General features: G+C 38.7%; 2 long non-coding RNA genes across 2 annotated transcripts; one reads left to right on the top strand and one right to left on the bottom strand.

The window, feature by feature from the left end:
* Nucleotides 1-4,442: 4,442 nt before the first annotated feature.
* LOC126811881 (uncharacterized) lies at nucleotides 4,443-6,597 on the bottom strand. Its single transcript, XR_007675769.1, has 3 exons — nucleotides 6,561-6,597; nucleotides 5,582-5,775; nucleotides 4,443-4,517 (listed from the first exon to the last, which is right to left on the bottom strand). It is a non-coding gene; the product is annotated as an uncharacterized LOC126811881 (long non-coding RNA).
* Nucleotides 6,598-10,065: 3,468 nt separating this feature from the next.
* LOC126811880 (uncharacterized) lies at nucleotides 10,066-13,306 on the top strand. Its single transcript, XR_007675768.2, has 3 exons — nucleotides 10,066-10,228; nucleotides 11,763-11,854; nucleotides 13,224-13,306. It is a non-coding gene; the product is annotated as an uncharacterized LOC126811880 (long non-coding RNA).
* The last annotated feature ends 5,546 nt before the right edge of the window (nucleotides 13,307-18,852 follow it).

Genomic DNA, 18,852 nt, shown 5'->3' with positions numbered 1-18,852 from the left:
CAAATTCATGTATATTGACCCAGTGTTTTCATCAATTTCAATTGAATAACAATAGTTCATTTTTAATTTAAGAAAAGTTACTTTTAATAAGAAATGAACTGTTCTTTGAAAATAAAAAAAGTAGTTCCTTTTCAACTGACCAATCAAATTCATGTAAAGCGATATCTCCTGAGGCAAATTCATGTAAAGCGATATCTCCTAAGGAGATATCGCAGTAGATTATGAAATATATCACACAAGCGATATCTAATGTAGAATGTATTATTGGGTGATAATGTATGTTCCTGTTTAATTTATGTTGCTGGTTTATGTTTATGTTCCTGATGTAAGTACATGTAAATCATATATTTACGAAAGTGATCTCTGTTATCAATATAATAGTGTTACATAGTCACAAAATGACATAGTTTGTGTGGAGTGGACGTTAAACCCCATTCCTCTATATCTCTTTTCCAGAATGAAGTGTGTTATCATAGCTGTTCTTGTCGCCGTATTGTTGGTTCCACAAGGAGAATGCGGTTTCTGGAGAAGAGCAGGGCGCACTTTATCTAGAAGATTGAATGATTTTGCGAATAGTCCTACTGGTCGAGTCCTGGCAAGGGTATGCTAAACGACATATTGAAATAGATCCAGAAGCAAGCAAGTATTTATAATATAAGTATCCTGGAACTGGGCCACAACCTCTGCATATCTTGGGGGCCCTGTCAATACATGTACGATCGACATCGATTGATTTTGCTATGACATTACAATTCCAAGATGGCGGTGATGACGTCTTACTCAATTAAAGGTCTATAGTACGCTGATACCTCTTTTACTTACATAATAAAACAAATAAGAATGAAAATGACGAAACGAAATTTATGTCAGGCTATGAAATCTTAATCAATGAAAATAAATTTATTTAAACATATTTTATTGATCACAAATCATCATAGGGACAAATAAATTTACTTACAAAGCTCTTCTCCCTAAAAAAATAAATACAGGCTATGACATCTGAATCAATGAAAATAAATATTGTTGTACACAAAAAATAGAATTAACTGGTGTTTGTTTATTTCAGCCGATGAACTTGACGAATAATCGGATATTTTCCTAATTCCATTTGGAATATTTGGAATCAATAAAGATTATCAAACTTGATACCTTCCTAAATTGTTGCTTTCTGTTTTTCACAAACAACCCAAACTTCTATAATCCAAAGGAAGGAAGGAAAAAAATTTATTAATTAGATGGTAGGCTGCTACAAAAATCCGCATGTTTATTGTTTAATTGTCAGCCTTAAGAAGCTGGCTCGCTAGCCTGGAGGTCGGGTGTTCGATCCCTGCATTGGCCGAGAAAGTTCATCTGGATTTTCCGAAGTGGTTTCCCCTTGTCAGTGGTGCAGAACGGAGGGCCTGACAAGGACCGCTGTCTAGTCCTTCGGATGAGACGAAAAACAGAGGTCCCGTGTATACATTGGAATGCACGTAAAGGATCCATTGGCAGTTGGAATTCGTTATAAGAGTAGGCGATAGTGCCGCTGCCCGGGCAAAATTTCCCTCATAGCGCACTGTATGGCGTATGCCCGTCTTCATTAGCCCAGTATAGGAGCAGAACATTAGGACGTTAAACCCCATTTCATTTCATTTCAGCCTTTCTTTTTGTGTATATTTTATATTATGAAAGAGGTTAGGGTCAGATAAGGGTAATCCCGATAAAGATTAGCTCGTGGTTAGGGGTATGGAAGGGTTAGGGTCTTAACGTGGGATGTTTAATTTAGTGTAGGTGGGAGCGGGTTTGGCTACGGGTTTTAACGTAAAGCTTATACTACAAAATTTATAATGTTCAAAGCTAAAATGTATCCATTTCAGGGCCGTCGGAACCGTGACAAGCTCTCGGAACCCCATTTTGCTACGCTTACAGACCGTCCACACCCACATAATTTCACTTGCGATCATTGTTTATCAGTCTGGGGTTTTGTAATGAGTTATTTTTAAAGAATATATCTGCAAATCGTGGCTTATGTGTCCATACGACGCGATAAAACCACCGAACCTGCTAAATGAATGTCACCTACAACCAGAGATCTATAAAAGATGATCGGGCAGTGTCAGATTTAGTTGCACAGAGGTCCCAGACTATTCTACTTAGTAGACCCGCTGTACCCCAAGGACCCCCTCCCCCCACTGTGGTTTTAAACACAGTTGAGTAAATCTGAGGATGATAACGGCTGTTTAAGACCACAGCGCATGTAAGAAAGACCTATTGCAGTGACACAACTATTATACACTCGGCAAACCCCAGCAGACTCCAATAACCTACATCTATATGGCGGGGTATAAGGTTCAAAATGCGATCTGCAGTAGAAAGTAGAAAATAAAAAGCAAAAGAAAAAATTCTTATCCAAAATGGACATTTTCGTGTGGGAAACATATACCGCTCGTGCTTTTTAACCTGATACCTAATCTTGAGTAGAAAATCTGAAGTTGAAAGTTGAATGTCAAAAGTTGATTATTGAAAGCAGAAATTCTGTTTTTGAAAGTAGAAATTATGTTGTTGAAAGTAGAATATTTACGACTTAAAGTTGAAAAGGTGGACGTATTAGGTTGAAAAGCACGAGCGGTATATGTTTCCCACACGAAAATGTCCATTTTGGATAAGAATTTTCTCTTTTGCTTTTTATTTTCTACTTTCTACCGCAGATCGCATTTCGAACCTGATACCCCGCCATACATTTAGCCTCGGCTGTATGAAAAATTCAGCCATTAGAAGTACTTTCAAGTTCCCGGATTACAAATGGCCTCGCCCATGAAGACGCCCATGAAGAGTGTTTTATCTTAATTAAAAAGCTTTATGTGTCTGAAACTGTTTTTCTTTCACGTTTAGCCGATGTTTTTTAAACAATGGACACGTTTACAATGAAAACTCTATATACTCTTCGAAGAGTAGGAAAAATCACTTTCTTGTTAGCTTGTTCTCTATCCATCTCTCGAAAATGTGGGCGTATACTGCCTGGCAGCCGCTGGTTTTTTAAAAATGCGACAAGTTTGACTGTTAAGTAAACCGGTCGCCACATCGCAATTGTATAGGTGTAGGCACATATCACTTCCCGTCATACAGCCGAGGGTAACAGAGTCTGTCGAGTGAACTATTATACACTAAGACCAGCGGTCCCGTAAATTTCGAGGTCCCATTCTTCAGTCTGACACAGTGGTCAAATGGTTAGATCTATTTGATAAGACCAACTTCAAGTTTGGTCAAAGGTCACGAGACGTAAACAGGTCTAGCTCTATTCCCAACCCTAGCAATGACAAGCCCTAACCTTATTTACATCGAAGCGACCTTGATGAAAATTGAGCTGGCCTTAACAAAAAGCTTTAGCCTTTTCCAAATTCGTACCTGTACGTATGTCAACCAGTAACTTGACATTGGGAGTTTACATGGGGAGTCGCAGTTGTTCAGTGAGTAATGCGTCGGCTTGCTAGCTTGGAGGTCCCGTGTTCTTTCCTGGGATTTCCCGGGGTGATTCCCCCGGGACAGACACTGTGGCAAGGGACGAAAAACTGAGGTGCTGTGTACACATTGGCGTGCACCATTGACAGTTGGAATTCGAAATAAGAGCAGACCGTAGCACCGCTCTCCTGGCCCCGAGTTCACAAAGCATTTTCAGACTTCAGTTAAGAATGTACTCAACTTCCATATCTTTGATCCCGAAACACAAAACTTTGCATGTAATTTCTAATTGGTGTATTTGGGCACACTACATTGTCCTGACTTCATTAGAACAGTCAACTCAGAACAGTAGGACACTAATCCCCATTTCATTTCATTTAGCTTCACTCCATGATGATTTTAGTCATTTCACGTAAGTATTAAACCAGTTTCTATTGGCTCATTCAACTCATACTATGCGACATTGGGGGGTCAACTCTGCGACCAGTCACAGTAGAACATGTGCAAATCACTACGGGCCATCAAAAACTTCATTTAGGCGCAGTCAAGTCTCCTGAGTGGTTCCGACTGATCTGTTTGTCTTGGTCCTCGGAAGTCGAGGGTGATACATATATGCCTGAATACCTCATACACTTTCTCTTTTATTTAGGAAAATATAATTAAATGACGTTTAACATTATGTAGTGATCTAAAGCGCACGCTTTGAATCATAAGGTGTATCACTGAGTCATCGTGATGTGGTTTCGATCCTAAGATTTTACGTCACAAGGAATAGGATCGCCTGACCAAGGTCGTAGGTTTTCTCCGCACAAGCGAATTATTGACGCTCAACTCGCTCTCTCCCGTTTTATCTATCTTTCTCTCTCTCCCCCCCCTTCTCTCTCTCTGAAGTTTATTACCTATGCAAAATTCTCAAATAAAAAAAGGTATCTGCAGAAATGCATATCCTACTCCGTGCACTTCTCCCGCCATTACTTATAGCTAAATATATTTCAACGAAGTAATGGAATTATATTGTTTTATTCATTGAACTGATTATTTCCGTTTTTTAAATCAGTTTCCATTCTCGGTGTCTTCATCTGAAAATAAAGAACATTTATGCAATTAATGAAGTATCCATTGACGTGGGTCAGGTTATGTTGTTCATAAAAGTAACGAATTCGAGGTTAACGGCGGTACAAAGAAATGAAATGGGGTTTAACGTTCTATTTGTTTGCACAGACTGGGGTAATGAAGACGGGCATGCGCCATGCAGTTTGCTATGAGGGAAATTCAGCCAGGACAGCGGCGCTACGGCCTACTCTTATATCGAATTCCAAATGTTAATAGTAAGTGCAGGGAGACTGCACCACACATAATTTAAACATAGACAAATATATGGACAAGACCAAAACACAAAAATCACAAACAAACGAACAATTCAAATAAAGTGAATGAATCCGGTAGGTTTCTTTTCCGTGCACGACAATATGTACACGGAACCTCGGTTTTCCGTACTATCCGAACGACTATAATTTTTCCCTTACCAGACTCTTCGTGATGCACTGCTGTCAAGGGGGAACGCCGCCGGAAAATCCCGTTGAACTTTCTTGGGATCGAGCGTCTCACTTCCCGCGGCCCCTTTTAGATATGACCTTCAATACGGTCTTCTCTCCTCCCAGAAACAGGAGGGGTGTGCGTGATTTTTTAGGCTCACGAATTGTTAATTCATATGTTTATCACCTTATCACCAACGAGAATGTGAACACTGTCAAGTTCGTTTGATTGTTAAGCAATTTTCTGATTGAGTGCAAGCATCTCAACAATATATGAAAGAATCTAAAGACCTGCTAAGCGCAATATTGCGTCACCTCCACTTAGCCCATGATTGGAGAGGAGAGAAAATAATGGGGTTTAACGCCCACTTGACACATACTAGGGCATTTCGGGACGAACATATATGGTTTAATTTTATTTCCGTAATTCGCTTGTTCATATGGGTCTTTAGCTGTGGGAGGAAATTGCAGGACGCAGAAAACCCCACGAGGTGGACTGACGACCCTACTTTTCGTCAAGTAAATGCGGGGAAAAATCGAAACCATTCTGCCGCCCAACTCAACGCCCCTAATATTGAAAAAAAAGCGATTATTTAACTAATACTTACTCATCGTATGGTATATCATCTATCGGAATACTTCTGCCATTAAGGTGGTCACGATACAATCTGAAAAATCGACCGGTTGGAGTTCTTGCGAATCTTTCACTAGCCCTTCTGATCGCTCTAGTCCACCCACAATCACCAGGTGAAACCAAAAGAAGTACCACAAGAGTTGCTAGGATAAGGTACTTCATTCTAATCTACATGTTTTACAAATAAATTAAAAAAAAGCGGTATTAAAGTGTATTCGGTAATTAATAAAGCTAGTGGGAGCCATGGTGGCTCAGTGAGTAAGACGTTGGGTCGCTAATCTAGAGGTCTCTTGATTGATCTTTGTGTTGACCGACAAAGTTCATTGTTAACTTCCAGGCATAGTTCCCCTTTGTCAGCGGTTCGGATGGGACAAAAACCCGAGGTCCCGTTTACACCTGGTCCTATACGCAAAATAGCCTTTGACAGGTGGAGTTCGATATAAATGTAGATCGTAGCGCCGCTGCCAGGGCAAAATATACCTCATAGCACATTGTACGAGGTATATCCGTCTTCATTAGCGGTGTCAAAGAAGCTAGAAACACGAAAACATAAAACTAAATTGGCGTTCTATCTACAAAATCAAGATTCAGAAAGGTAGGTAAATTTCTTCCAGATTAGAAAAAATAAAGTGTGTTAATCCCATTGGTTCACTGGGTATACGGAAATGAAATGAGATGGGGTTTAACGTCCTACTGTTCAGTCCCAACCAGGAAATGAAGACGGACATACACTATGCACTCTGCCATTAGGGAAATTGTATCCCAACAACGACGCTACGGGCTACTGTTATTTGGCTTACGACCTTCTCTTTCCAGCCACCCAGGCTGGTTAATCCTCAGGTGCTGTTGCGGCCAACTTCAAACTCGTAGGCGAAACCTTCTTACCCATCGAACCACTGTGGGTCCTACCCAGGGATTGCAAATATGAATAACAGAGCAAAATAATAACCCACCTTTTTCTGTATTGAACAACGCAATACTACAGTCCACAAAACAGGTATAGAGTCGTATAATATAAATGAAAAAGGCGTTGAAAAATAATTAACTGTTTTACATCCGTAGTGTTGGTCATATTGGTAAATATTATAGTTCAGTAAATGGTAGTGACTGGAAACTTGTCATTTCGATAAATATATATTGATAACTAACTGCAAACTTGTCATTGCGATTAATATATATCGATCAAATAATTTATTATAACAATAACAACCGGGCTTCATTGAACCTCTATAAGTAAATTTAAAACTAAAATAACTGATAAAGATAAAAAATATACCATCTTGTTTCAACTTTGGCAAACGTAAAAATCAAATATTACATAGTCGTCTTCGTCTCTCTTGCAGTGACCTAAATGGGCATAAATTCTTAAGGCATATTTCGGACAGCCCAGAGTGTGATTGCGGTCATTCCTTCGAAGATACCGATCATTTTCTTCTACATTGCTCCTTACATTCAGATGCACACAAAATATCTATAAATCTTTTACCACCGAATTTTATTAATACTCATAATCTGTTATACGGTGTAAGCAGCAGTCATATTTCTTTAGCAATCTTTGAAAAGGTCCACACGTTTCTTGACAGCAGCAGAAGGTTTTAAGATCAATACGTGTAACATCTATATCGATTAAAATGCAAACATGAACAACGGCGTAGTCAATGTGTAAATATGTATATATAAAATGTTGATGATTAAGTATTCATTTTATTGTTTTGTTGTTTACTCATTTATTTCTTTTACATATTCATATCAATTCTTGCATTTAGGAGAGGGGTCATATAGGCTATGCCTGTTCCTCAATCCCTTTCAATTTCTGAATAAAATATTGTTTAAAAAAAAATGAGCATTGGATTCGCGTTTGTGCAAGACGGGGGGTCCGTTTCGAGGGTCAATAATTAATCCGGGATTAATAAAAAAATTTAACAGATACGAGATTGAGATATAACTGAATAGCTGAAGAAACTTGGGTGGTAAGGGGGGGGGGGCGAATGGTTAGCACGCGTACGCTGTATCATAAGGTCTGTCATTTTATCAACTGGCGTGGTTTCGATTCCCCGGTTGTACGTGACAAGGAGTGGGGTCGCCTGTCCAACCTCGAGAGGTTCTTCCAGGTTCTCCGGTTTCCTGCAACTGCTAAAGACCCCCATGCGCAAGCGAATTATTGAAATATAACTTCTATATAAACTAATTTACATTCAATCGTTTTTGTTTTTACTGTAATTTCTAATTAGTTATGTTCGGCGAAATATGCCAGAGGTCTCATGTGAATGGCAATCTTTAGCGTCTGGTTTTTCCAGTCTACACCGCTGGTATTTATTGCGCATGTTCTCCAGATAAGAATATAGCGACACCATTTGACATGACTTGTGGAATATGTCTAGCCCTGTTCTTTGAGTACCTTGTTCCAAATGGCGCTGAAACGCATTATGGTACACGATTCGTGTACCAATAGTAAAATGTTTATTTTGTCTTGAACATTGGATATCAGAAGCCCATCTTTTCCCTGTAAGATCACAAGACCAGTGTTGATTTGAATTGACAAATAATTCGTGTTTTCAATGTCGAAAATCTTTGATCATATTGAGTTAGAGACTTGGCTACTTTAATATTCGGGAGTTAATTAGCTCTCATTATTAACCTTATTCTTCAGCAACATCTTTTTTAAATTATGAAGAAAAAAAATAAAAGTGTTAGAAGATATAACTGCATAAAAAAATATTAGGTACATTGAATAGTGAAAGGGCTCAATGCTGTCCGAACCAGTTTAATACGTCCGATATAAACAACGCACATGCTATCGACGCCTTATGATTTGCCGCCATACCTAGTCCTATACTGCACGCTAACTTAAAGATACATTATGGGAGATAAGATAATAGTTAGAAACTAGATATTGTAAAGGCAATTTGCTGAAAATTTCAGTCAAATTGATCCAGTATGAACCGAGATTTTAGCGATTGAATTTTCGGTCTAGCCTCGATCATCATTACTAAAGTCCGTACAATAAAAAAACATAGTCTCGATTATCCAGGAAATCGGAACCTAATACAATAAATATCGCAGGCTAGCAATGCCATCGAGAGTTGATTATGGTCTGGATAAGTTAATTAATGTCTAATTAATAAGTTAGATAACATTTCAGACCTAAAGAAAGACCTGTAATAGGCAGATTTAGCTCTTGCATAATGTATGTTTAAAGGTCGGTCATCTTTTACAGAGCTAAAAGAAGGCTTTCGCATTACCGTTGTGAAACAGATTGCCACCATCCATGCAACGTGTTCTGTGCCACGTCATGACAACCTATGTCCACACTTTCTACAATATTAATTACATTTAACAAATATTCCCGATAACCAATTAACGCATGAATGAATATAACAAGTTGTTTTCAGAAGTGACAATAGATGATCTCCGATAACCTGAATTACCCTTTTATTTCTAAGCCGAATAGGGAAACACATTTATCGAGATCTATTTACGATAAAACACCACATAATAAAGATGGTTATCAAAAATCATTTAAACTTGATAGAATAATTATATGAATATCACCTTATTTACTATATAACTATGAACAGGTAGGCTATTATCAGTATAGTGAAAGATATACAGTGTACAGGTAACATTAATATTCTATTACATATCATTTAATTTTTAGGATTTTTATTTTTTTTATTTTGTTGTAGAAATTGAATCCGAATCATTTCGTTTCAAAGAGATATGGATACCTTGTGGATCTTTGCCGTGATGTTAAACTTAATATTTGACATATTCAAACTGTGCGAACCCGTTTGCGGAGATACAGATATAAAAACAAATTCCCCATGCAATTCTGTTCAATATTCTATTTATAAAAATTTTCGAATTATTTTGTGCTGATAAAAATAGAAATTAAAACCTCGGTTTTCCGTTCCATCCGAACGACTAGACAGTTGTCTTTGTCAGGCCCTCCGTCCTGCATCACTGACAATCTGATGAGAACTTAGTTGGCCAATGCTGTACAACCGGGGAATCGAAATCACGCCAGTTGACTTAATGACAGACCATATGATATTCGGACATCCAACCCCTGAGTAATATAATATGATTTGGTCAACCATTGTAATAATAGGGTATGATTTTGTCAACTAGTGTAATGTTATATGATTTTATCAACTAATGTAATATCATATAATCGTATTACAGAATGAAGTGTTTATTGTTGATAACCGTAGCTGTAGTTTTTCTGGCTCAAAATGCCGAAGCTAGCTTCGAAGACGGTGAATTGTCCCGTGAAGAAGTTGCAGATTTGCTTGAAATTGACAGTGACGAAGAACTAGATGGGACGTAAAAACGATTGACCGTGTGTATTATATTTGCGTGCCCGAAAAATAACCATTGATAGTAATATAATTATAAACTAGTGTAATGTTATATGATTTTATCAACTAATGTAATATTATATAATTGTATTACAGAATGAAGTGTTTATTGTTGATAACCGTAGCTGTAGTTTTTCTGGCTCAAAATGCCGAAGCTAGCTTCGAAGACGGTGAGTTGTCCCGTGAAGAAGTTGCAGAATTGCTTGAAATTGAGAGTGAAGAAGAACTAGACGAATTCTTTGCTGAATTTGATACTAATGGTAGGTATTCCTATGATCTAATATATATTTTACTTGTCAATACATTATTAACACGATAGCTTGACTGACCTTTCCTATTGTTCAGACTAGGACGACAAAAAGCAAATCTTGTTTAAGAGATTTAAAAACAAATGAGGCTTTGTGGATTTCTCAAATATATACTTTTTCGATACTTTGATTTGGAAACGATATGAATTATTCACCAGACCAGATGGAGTCATTTTAAAGACGTATTATTTCAGATTAGTGACTAGTTTATTTAGTTTATCTTATATTTGAAAATTGACTTGATACAAACGGGTTAGACAGAATACCGGATATTTTATCAGAAATATTTATCAGTTTGTTTTCACTTTTTCGTATAATATATACTAAAGGTATACATTGTAGGCATAGTGTGTACGCAAAAAAACAACGGTTTAATCATTTCGCATAGTGTGTAACAAAGAAATACGTTTTAATCATTTATTTTTGAGAGAATTTAAAATATTTATAAAACAGAAGACTGAATGTTTTAGAATCGATTTCGCATAGATTTCTCAATACAACTAAACAGCTAATCTCTCCGATCAATTTCATATTCGTATTAACTAGCTGGAAATAGACAACATTTTTCAAAATCTCAACAATTTATAAAATAAAACACCATCAGGAAAACAATAAGTTTAACACAGGTTTAGAGGTTTCAGCAATTACTTTGCAATTATATTATTTGGCTAAATACATCTGCTGTAATGATCAAGGTGCAATTTTCGATAGCACTTGTGCGCTGTATCATACGGTCTGTCATTGAATCAACTGGCGGGGTTTAAATTCCCCAGTTGTACGTGACAAGGAGTAGGGTCGCCTGTCCAACCTCGTGGGTTTTCTCCGGGTCCTCCGGTTTCCTCCCACTGCTAAAGACCCCTACGCGCAAGCGAATTAATGAAATAAAATTGAACCATGTGTTAGTCCCGAAATGACCTAGTTTGTGTCAAGTGGACGTTAGACACCATCCCTCTCTCTCTCACAGCACCATGTATGGCTTATATCCATTTTCAGTAACCCAATAGGAGCAGAACAATGAAAAGGATTGTTTTAATGACATAAGCCACCACAGAGCCACAATCTGACTAAAACACGGATCCTATTTTTAGTTCAACATTCGTTTTACTTGTCTTTACTACACTAGGAACTAGAAGAGTGTTCTTCTTGATGTGAGGGATTAGCCAATAAAACGGTATATTGCAGCAAGTTCTTTGCGTGCGATGCACGGAACTGTGGGTATCCTACTAGAAACATCAACGCTGATTTGTTAATCAAATTTTAATGTCTGACGTCATTGTGCCAAAAGCTGCTCGTATGACCCCTGACGCGACCGCCCGCTACAACAGGGGAGATTTTCATGTAGTGCAGGCCATCGAAAGTATATAAAAAAAAACGAAACGAAATATAGACCTATTTTAATCATATTGCAGAGCCAGCATCTAGAGGAGCACAGTTCGTTATCCGAACAAAATTAACCGTCTTCTGACTTATAACTTTTATTTTCTAGGCGATGGCGTTATTGATTTAGAAGAATCTACAGCAGTCGGAGAAGTCCTGGATTATTTCATAGCAAATGGTTCAGAATAGAACACAACTCAAGTAAGCATATATCGTAGCAATAAACTGAGGGGTGTGGGGGGGGGGGCGAACGGTTAAACATGTGGGCTTTAGATCATGAGGTCTGTCATTGAGTGAAGTGACGTGGTTTCGATTCCTCGCTTGTACATGACAAGGAGTAGAGTAGTATTGTCTGTCCAAACTCGTTGGTTTTTTGTGTGTCCTACTGCTAAAGCACCCTATGCGCAAATCAATTATTGAAATAAAATTGAACCGTACATTAGTCCCGAAATGACACAGTTTGTGTCAAGTAGACAATAAACCCCATTTTATTTACTTCGCTTGTATCTCATTTAACCCCACATTTTTGTATAACTTAACTAATGAAAGTTTCGTTTAACTATTTGTGACGTTTCCTTTTTTAAAACATGAAAAAATTCTAAGTGTCACTCGGCAAACCTCGGCAGATTCCAGTACCCTACATCTAGCCTCGGCTGTGTGACGAAGTCCGCCATTGGAACTATTTTCAAGTTCCCGCATTACCAACGGCGTTGACCATGACGACGCCTTTGAAGAATGTTTTATCATACAAATATTTCAAAGTCTGAAGCTGTTTTTCTTTCAAGTTTATCCGATTTTCTTCAAACAAGGACAACTTTGCACTAAAATTTCTACACACGCTTCGAACGACGCAATTTTGATAACTTCTTTTTAAAAGCGGCAAGTTTTCCTAATAAGTAAACCGGTGCCGAATCGCAATTGTATAGGCGTAGGTACATATATATCACTTACCGTCATACAGCCGAGGCTTGATCTAGAGTAACGGATTTTTACCGAGGTTTGCCGAGTGTTCTAAGTGTATGATTCTACCGTGACTAAGTGGGTAAGACGCTGACTCGCTAGCCTGGAGGTCGCCGGGTTGTTCCCCGTTTGGCTGAGAAGTTCATCGGGATTTTCCGGCGTGCTTTTCCCTTGCCAGTGTTGCAGGACGGAGGGTCTGACAAACACAGCTGTCTAGTCGTTCGGATTGTACAAAAACCAACCGAGGTCACGTGTACACATTGTCATGCACGTAAAAGATCCTTTGGCATAATTGAAACTCGAACACAAATCCAGCTGATATTCTGACAATTTATTATTCACATAAGGCTACATTTTTGTATTTTTTGACGTTGATAAAAAGAGTTACAAAGGTTGTTTGTTCTGATGTCAATCTAATTAAAATAGATCTATATTTCGTTTCGTTTTTTTATACTTTCGAAATTATGAACTATAAAAAAACGAAACGAAATAGGATCTGCGTTTTAATCAGATTGTTTTGTTTAAGAGCTTCAGTAAAATTGTGTTTTTAATCCAAGTCGCCATGTTATGTATTGTTTACTTAATCTTCTTTTTTTATTTGTCTTTTCAGATCAGAAGCCATTACAATATATCGATGATCATTTATTTTTAATACAGCTTTACATTTTAATATGCATAAACCATTAAAATTAATTGTTGTTTTTGTTCCATTTTTATCCAGAAACGGTAATAAGCGTTTATTCAATCTGGCATAGAGCATAGTGTGCGAAAACAGCCTTTATTAAACATTATATTACGCAAGAGCTAAATCTGCCTATTGCAGGTATTTCTTTAGACCCGAAACAGTGGTTCTCGACCTTCTTTTGTCAACGGCACACCTTATTTGGAACACATGAAAAATAGCGGCATACCTGGCTAAATATATACGTACAGTATTTAAATTTTGCAAAATAAAAACATGGCAAATCATAGGCGGCATACAACCGTAGACACAGACTGGTCATAGACTCAGAGAATGGCTCAAACTAAATAAAGAAAAACACAGCTTACTTTATTGAAGTGTTTCGAATTTCACCAGTCAAATATATGGCTTCTTTTGTGAGAAATTTTCTTTGTAAGCCTTTCAAAGTTTCGAGGCACACTTAGGAAGATCAGTGTCCTGAAATGTTATATAAACTATTATTAATTAATTAGGCATAAATTAACTTATCCAGACCATAATCAGCTTTCGATGTCATCTTATGCGTCGGATTTTCGCTGGATTTGAATCCAATCTGTTGCTCAACGACTTTAATAATGATGACAGAGGCTAGGCTTCAAATTCAAAAGCTAATATCTAGGTTCAGATTGCAGCAATTTAACTGAAATGTTGAACATATTCTATTTATGTTATCTATTTGTTTAACTATTATATCAAGAACAGTCAACTATTTATCTAAGCTCCCGGGGATCACGGTGGCTAAGTGGGTAAGACGCTGGCTCGCTAACCTGGAGGTCGGGTCTTCGATCCCTGCATTGGCCGAGAAAGTTCATCCAGATTTTCAGGCGTGGTTCTCCCCTGTCAGTGATGCAGGACGGAGGACCTGACAAGGACAGCTGTCTAGTCTTTCGGATAGTACGAAAGACCCCGTGTACACATAGGCGTGCACGTAAAAGATCCCTTGACAGTTTGAATTCGACTTAAGTGTAGGCCGTAGTGCCACTGTACATTGGCGTGCACGTAAAATATACCTTGACAGTTGGGATTCGATATAAGAGTAGGCCGTATTGCCGCTGTCTGGGCAAAATTTCCCTGTATGGCGTATGCCCGTCTTCATTAGCCCAGTTCGGAGCAAAACAGTAGGACGTTAAACCCCATTTCATTTTATATAATCTCCCATAATGCCTATTTAAAATGATGCCAAATTCATATTTATCCAGAAACGATAACAGCCTGGTGTCTTTTAAATCTGGTATAGATCGTAGTCTGGGGAAAACCCGTTTTAATTAAAATGATGCCAAATCCGAACGACGATCGGGCATGTGATAGGAAACCACTCGACACAAACTAGGTCATTTCTGGACTAACATATGGTTCAATTTTAATTCAATAATTCGCTTACAGTGGGAAGAAACCGGAGAAAACCCACGACGTTGGACACGTCACGTACAAGCGAGGAATCAAACCACGCCACTTGACTCAGTGACATACCCTTTAATCCAACGCTTAACTATTCGCCCCCTCCCCAATCTTTCGGCTGGGACAAACAACCGAGAGCCCATACACGTTGGAGTGCACGTAAAATAACCATACACTGTTGGTATTTGGAATAAGAGTAGGACGTAACATCGTAGCCCGGGCAAAAGCTCGTCTTTAAGTTTCATTTCCTGTGACCAAGTGATGCAGGGTGGCGAATGGTTAGCCCGTGCGCGTTGCATCATAAGGTCTGTTATTGATCCCCCGCTTATAGGAGTACGGCCGTCTGTCCAACCTCGTGGGTTTTCTACGGGTCCTCATTGTTACTCCCACTGCTAAAGACCCCTACGCGCAAGCAAATTATTGAAATAAAATTGAACCATATGTAAGTCCCGAAATGACCTGGTTTGTGTCCAATGGACGTTATACCCCATTTCTCCCTCTCCCATTTGACAAGAGCTTTAACAATCCATGATGCAGGGGAAGTAACCCCTAAATAAATATATATTTTTTTTTCCTGTGGATTGTCTGAAATTCACTCAATAAATTAAATGCTTAAATATGAGCACAGGAGATAGGTGCATAAAAAGCGATTTTTTTTAACATAGAAAACTGTGGTCCTGGTTGTGGGGTTTGTAACCTTGCCATGTCATAAACAGTGAATAAAACATAAAACACGGCGGAGGGGGGTTGGATGGCCGAATGGTTAGCACGTGCGTGCTGTATCATACGGCCTGTCATTGAGTCAACTGGCGTGGTTTCAAATCCCCGGTTGTACGTGACAAGGAGTAGGGTCGCCTGTCCAACCTCGTGGGTTTTCTCCGGGTCGTCCGGTTTCCTCCCACTGCTAAAGACCCCTATGATCAAGCGAATTATTGAAATAAAATTAAACCATATGTTAGTCCCGAAATTACCTAGTTTGTGTCGAGTGGACGTTAAACCCCACTCTAACTCTCTCTCTCTCTCTCTCTCTCTCTCTCTCTCGCATCGCATCAAGAAAATAAGTGTTACATACATTAGCCCGGTTGGTACGGAACATTAAACTCCATTTCATTTTGTTTGACACAGTTAACTGTTCGCTTGTGAATAGAACATGCTTCTGTTTAATTATATTGCACTTAGTTTGTAGTCTTATAAAATTAGGAAGTCACGGTGACTCAGTGAGTCAGACGTTGGCTCGTTAAACTAGAGCCCCCGTGTTCCATCTCGCGGTGTTTGCCTAAAAAGTTCACCAGTTAGTCAATACTCAGAGATCAGTTCTACACACAGAGCATCTTACAGTGTTTAAGAACACAAATTCTACACAGCCAAACACAATCAATAATGGGACCACAGTGGGGTCAAATACGTGAGCAGGCTATCGTGTAGCTTTTGAAAACATTTGCTTTTACCTCACCACGGTCTTACGGTACACTGGTTGAGAATCACTGATTTAAAAAATGATAATTTTGTTGAACAATTCGTGATGCTTCGTTTTTTAAAATGTGAAGAGAGAGAGAGAGAGAGAGAGAGAGAGAGGGAGGGAGACTAGGTCATTTCGGGTCTAACACATGGTTCAACTTTATTTCAATAATTCTTGTGCTTAGGATCTTTAGCAGTGGGAGGAAACCGGAGGAACCGGAGAAAGACCACCTTGTTGGACAGGCGACCCTACTCCTTGTCACGTACAACTGGGGAATTGAAACCACAACACGTGATGGGATATTAAACACGTCTAAGTGTATGATTCCAAAATCGCACGAGACGTATCATTTGCGCTGCTTAAGAACATGGCGATGGTCAAGCAGAACCTGTTATTTCAAAAAGTCTTGTCAATTTGTATTGCATGACGATGGTCAAGTAGCACCAGGTCATCCGGGTGTTTCAAAACGTCTTGTTCTTGTGTATCTATACCACATGTATTTAAAGCCGCGTGGTTTCGTTTCCCCGGTTGTACGTGACAAGGAGTGGGGTCGCATGTCCTACCTCGTGGTTCTCCTTCAGGTTCTCCGGTTTCCCCCCACTGTTAAAGACGCCTACACGCAAGCGAATCATTGAAATAAAATGGAACCATATGTTAGTCCCGAAATGACCTAGTTTGTGTCGAGTGGGCGTTAAACTCACTCTCTCTCTCTCTCTCTCTCTCTCTCTCTCAAGAAACTGAAGAAGACGAGGGGTACAGAATGAATTATTATTGCCAGCTTATTTGCATCATTTGCTGAAATGAATTGTAAAACACTCAGGTGGTTGGGTAACTTGAACCTATATTAAAACTGTCCATTCTAAATAACCAGACTTTAAAACATCCTAAAGCCATGTGGGGGTGGACAGAGCTCTGGTGATGCCCGTGGCCAACTCCTTGATTGTATGCCTTAAAGAATCAAGTATGTTGGGCCTATAAAAATGAAATGAAATGGGTTCAACGTCCTACCGTTCTGCCTCGACTGGGATAATGAAGACGGGGATTCTAACTGCCAAGGTGGTTTTTGCGTGCACGCCAATGTATACACGGGGCCTCGGTTTTTCGTCCATCAGAACGACTAGACAGCTGACCTTGTCAGGCCGTCCGTCCTGCACCACTGACAAGAGGGAAACCACGTTGGAAATTCCGATGAGCCAGCGTCTTATCCACTTAGCCACCGTGGTTCCCTATAGGGCCTATAGTCCACCCGCTAACATAGATTCAATTAACATCTCGATAACAAAAGGTTTGGGGCCTGGAATTAGAAGAGATGTGTACGGGACGCCCAAAAATACAAGTCTTGTAGCTCCTGGACTAATAGATTAAGATATATAAAAAAAAGTTAAAGAAACTGAATAAGGCGGCGGGTACGGCATTGTTACTGTTAGGCTAGCCTGACTATTTGGGTCTACCGACTACGGGCTGAATGCGTTGTTAGACACTCGGGTTGTTGAACTCTGTAACATAAACCATGAATAATTATGTTTAGAGACTGTCTCTGGGTTACAGCGTCCGACATCCCAAACTGGTCATCAGTAAATATTCGCTTGGCCGCAACCATCACTAAGAGCTCTCAATATTAACCTTAATCTTCAGCAACATTTTTTTTTAAATTATTAAGAAAGAAAATAAAGGTGTTAGAAGACATAACTGGATAAACAAATTATTAGGTACATAAGATAGTACGCAAAGGTGTAAAATGAGTAAAGGTGGCCAATTCTGTCCGAACTTGTTTACTACGTCCGATGTAAACAACGCACATGCTATCGGCGCCTTATGGTGTGCCGTCACACCTAGTCCTATACTGCACTTGAACTTAAAGGTCAGTCATCTTTTACAGAGCTAAAAGAAGGCTTTCACATTACCGTTGTGAAACAGATTGCCGAGATCCATGCAACGTGTTCTGTGCCACGTCATGACAACCTATGTCCACACTTTCTACAATATTAATTACATTTAACAAATATTCCCGATAACCAATTAACGCATTAATGAAGATAACAAGTTGTTTTCAGAAGTGACAATAGATGATGTCCGATAACCTGAATTACCCTTTTATTTCTAAGCCGAATAGGGAAACACATTTATCGAGATCTATTTACGATAAAACACCACATAATAAAGATGGTTATCAAAAATCATTTAAACTTGATAGAATAATTATATGAATATCACCTTATTTACTATATAACTATGAACAGGTAGGCTATTATCAGTATAGTGAAAGATATACAGTGTACAGGTAACATTAATATTCTATTACATATCATTTAATTTTTAGGATTTTTATTTTTTTTATTTTGTTGTAGAAATTGAATCCGAATCATTTCGTTTCAAAGAGATATGGATACCTTGTGGATCTTTGCCGTGTTGTTAAACTTAATATTTGACATATTCAAACTGTGCGAACCCGTTTGCGGAGATACAGATATAAAAACAAATTCCCCATGCAATTCTATTTAATATTCTATTTATCAAAATTTACAAATTATTTTGTGCTGACAAAAATAGAAAATAAAACCAAGTCACTCTATTTTAAAAGAGACACGACGGATAGACATAGGCCTAGAAGAATGTCGCCATTGTTCATATCAGGTCCTCACTTGACAAGCGTGAAAGTAT

This window comes from Patella vulgata, chromosome 2, assembly GCF_932274485.2.
Source record: "Patella vulgata chromosome 2, xgPatVulg1.2, whole genome shotgun sequence".
In the NCBI taxonomy this organism is placed as follows: domain Eukaryota; kingdom Metazoa; phylum Mollusca; class Gastropoda; family Patellidae; genus Patella; species Patella vulgata.
Note: the sequence above shows the minus strand (reverse complement) of the source record. Positions and strands in the feature narration are given on the sequence as shown.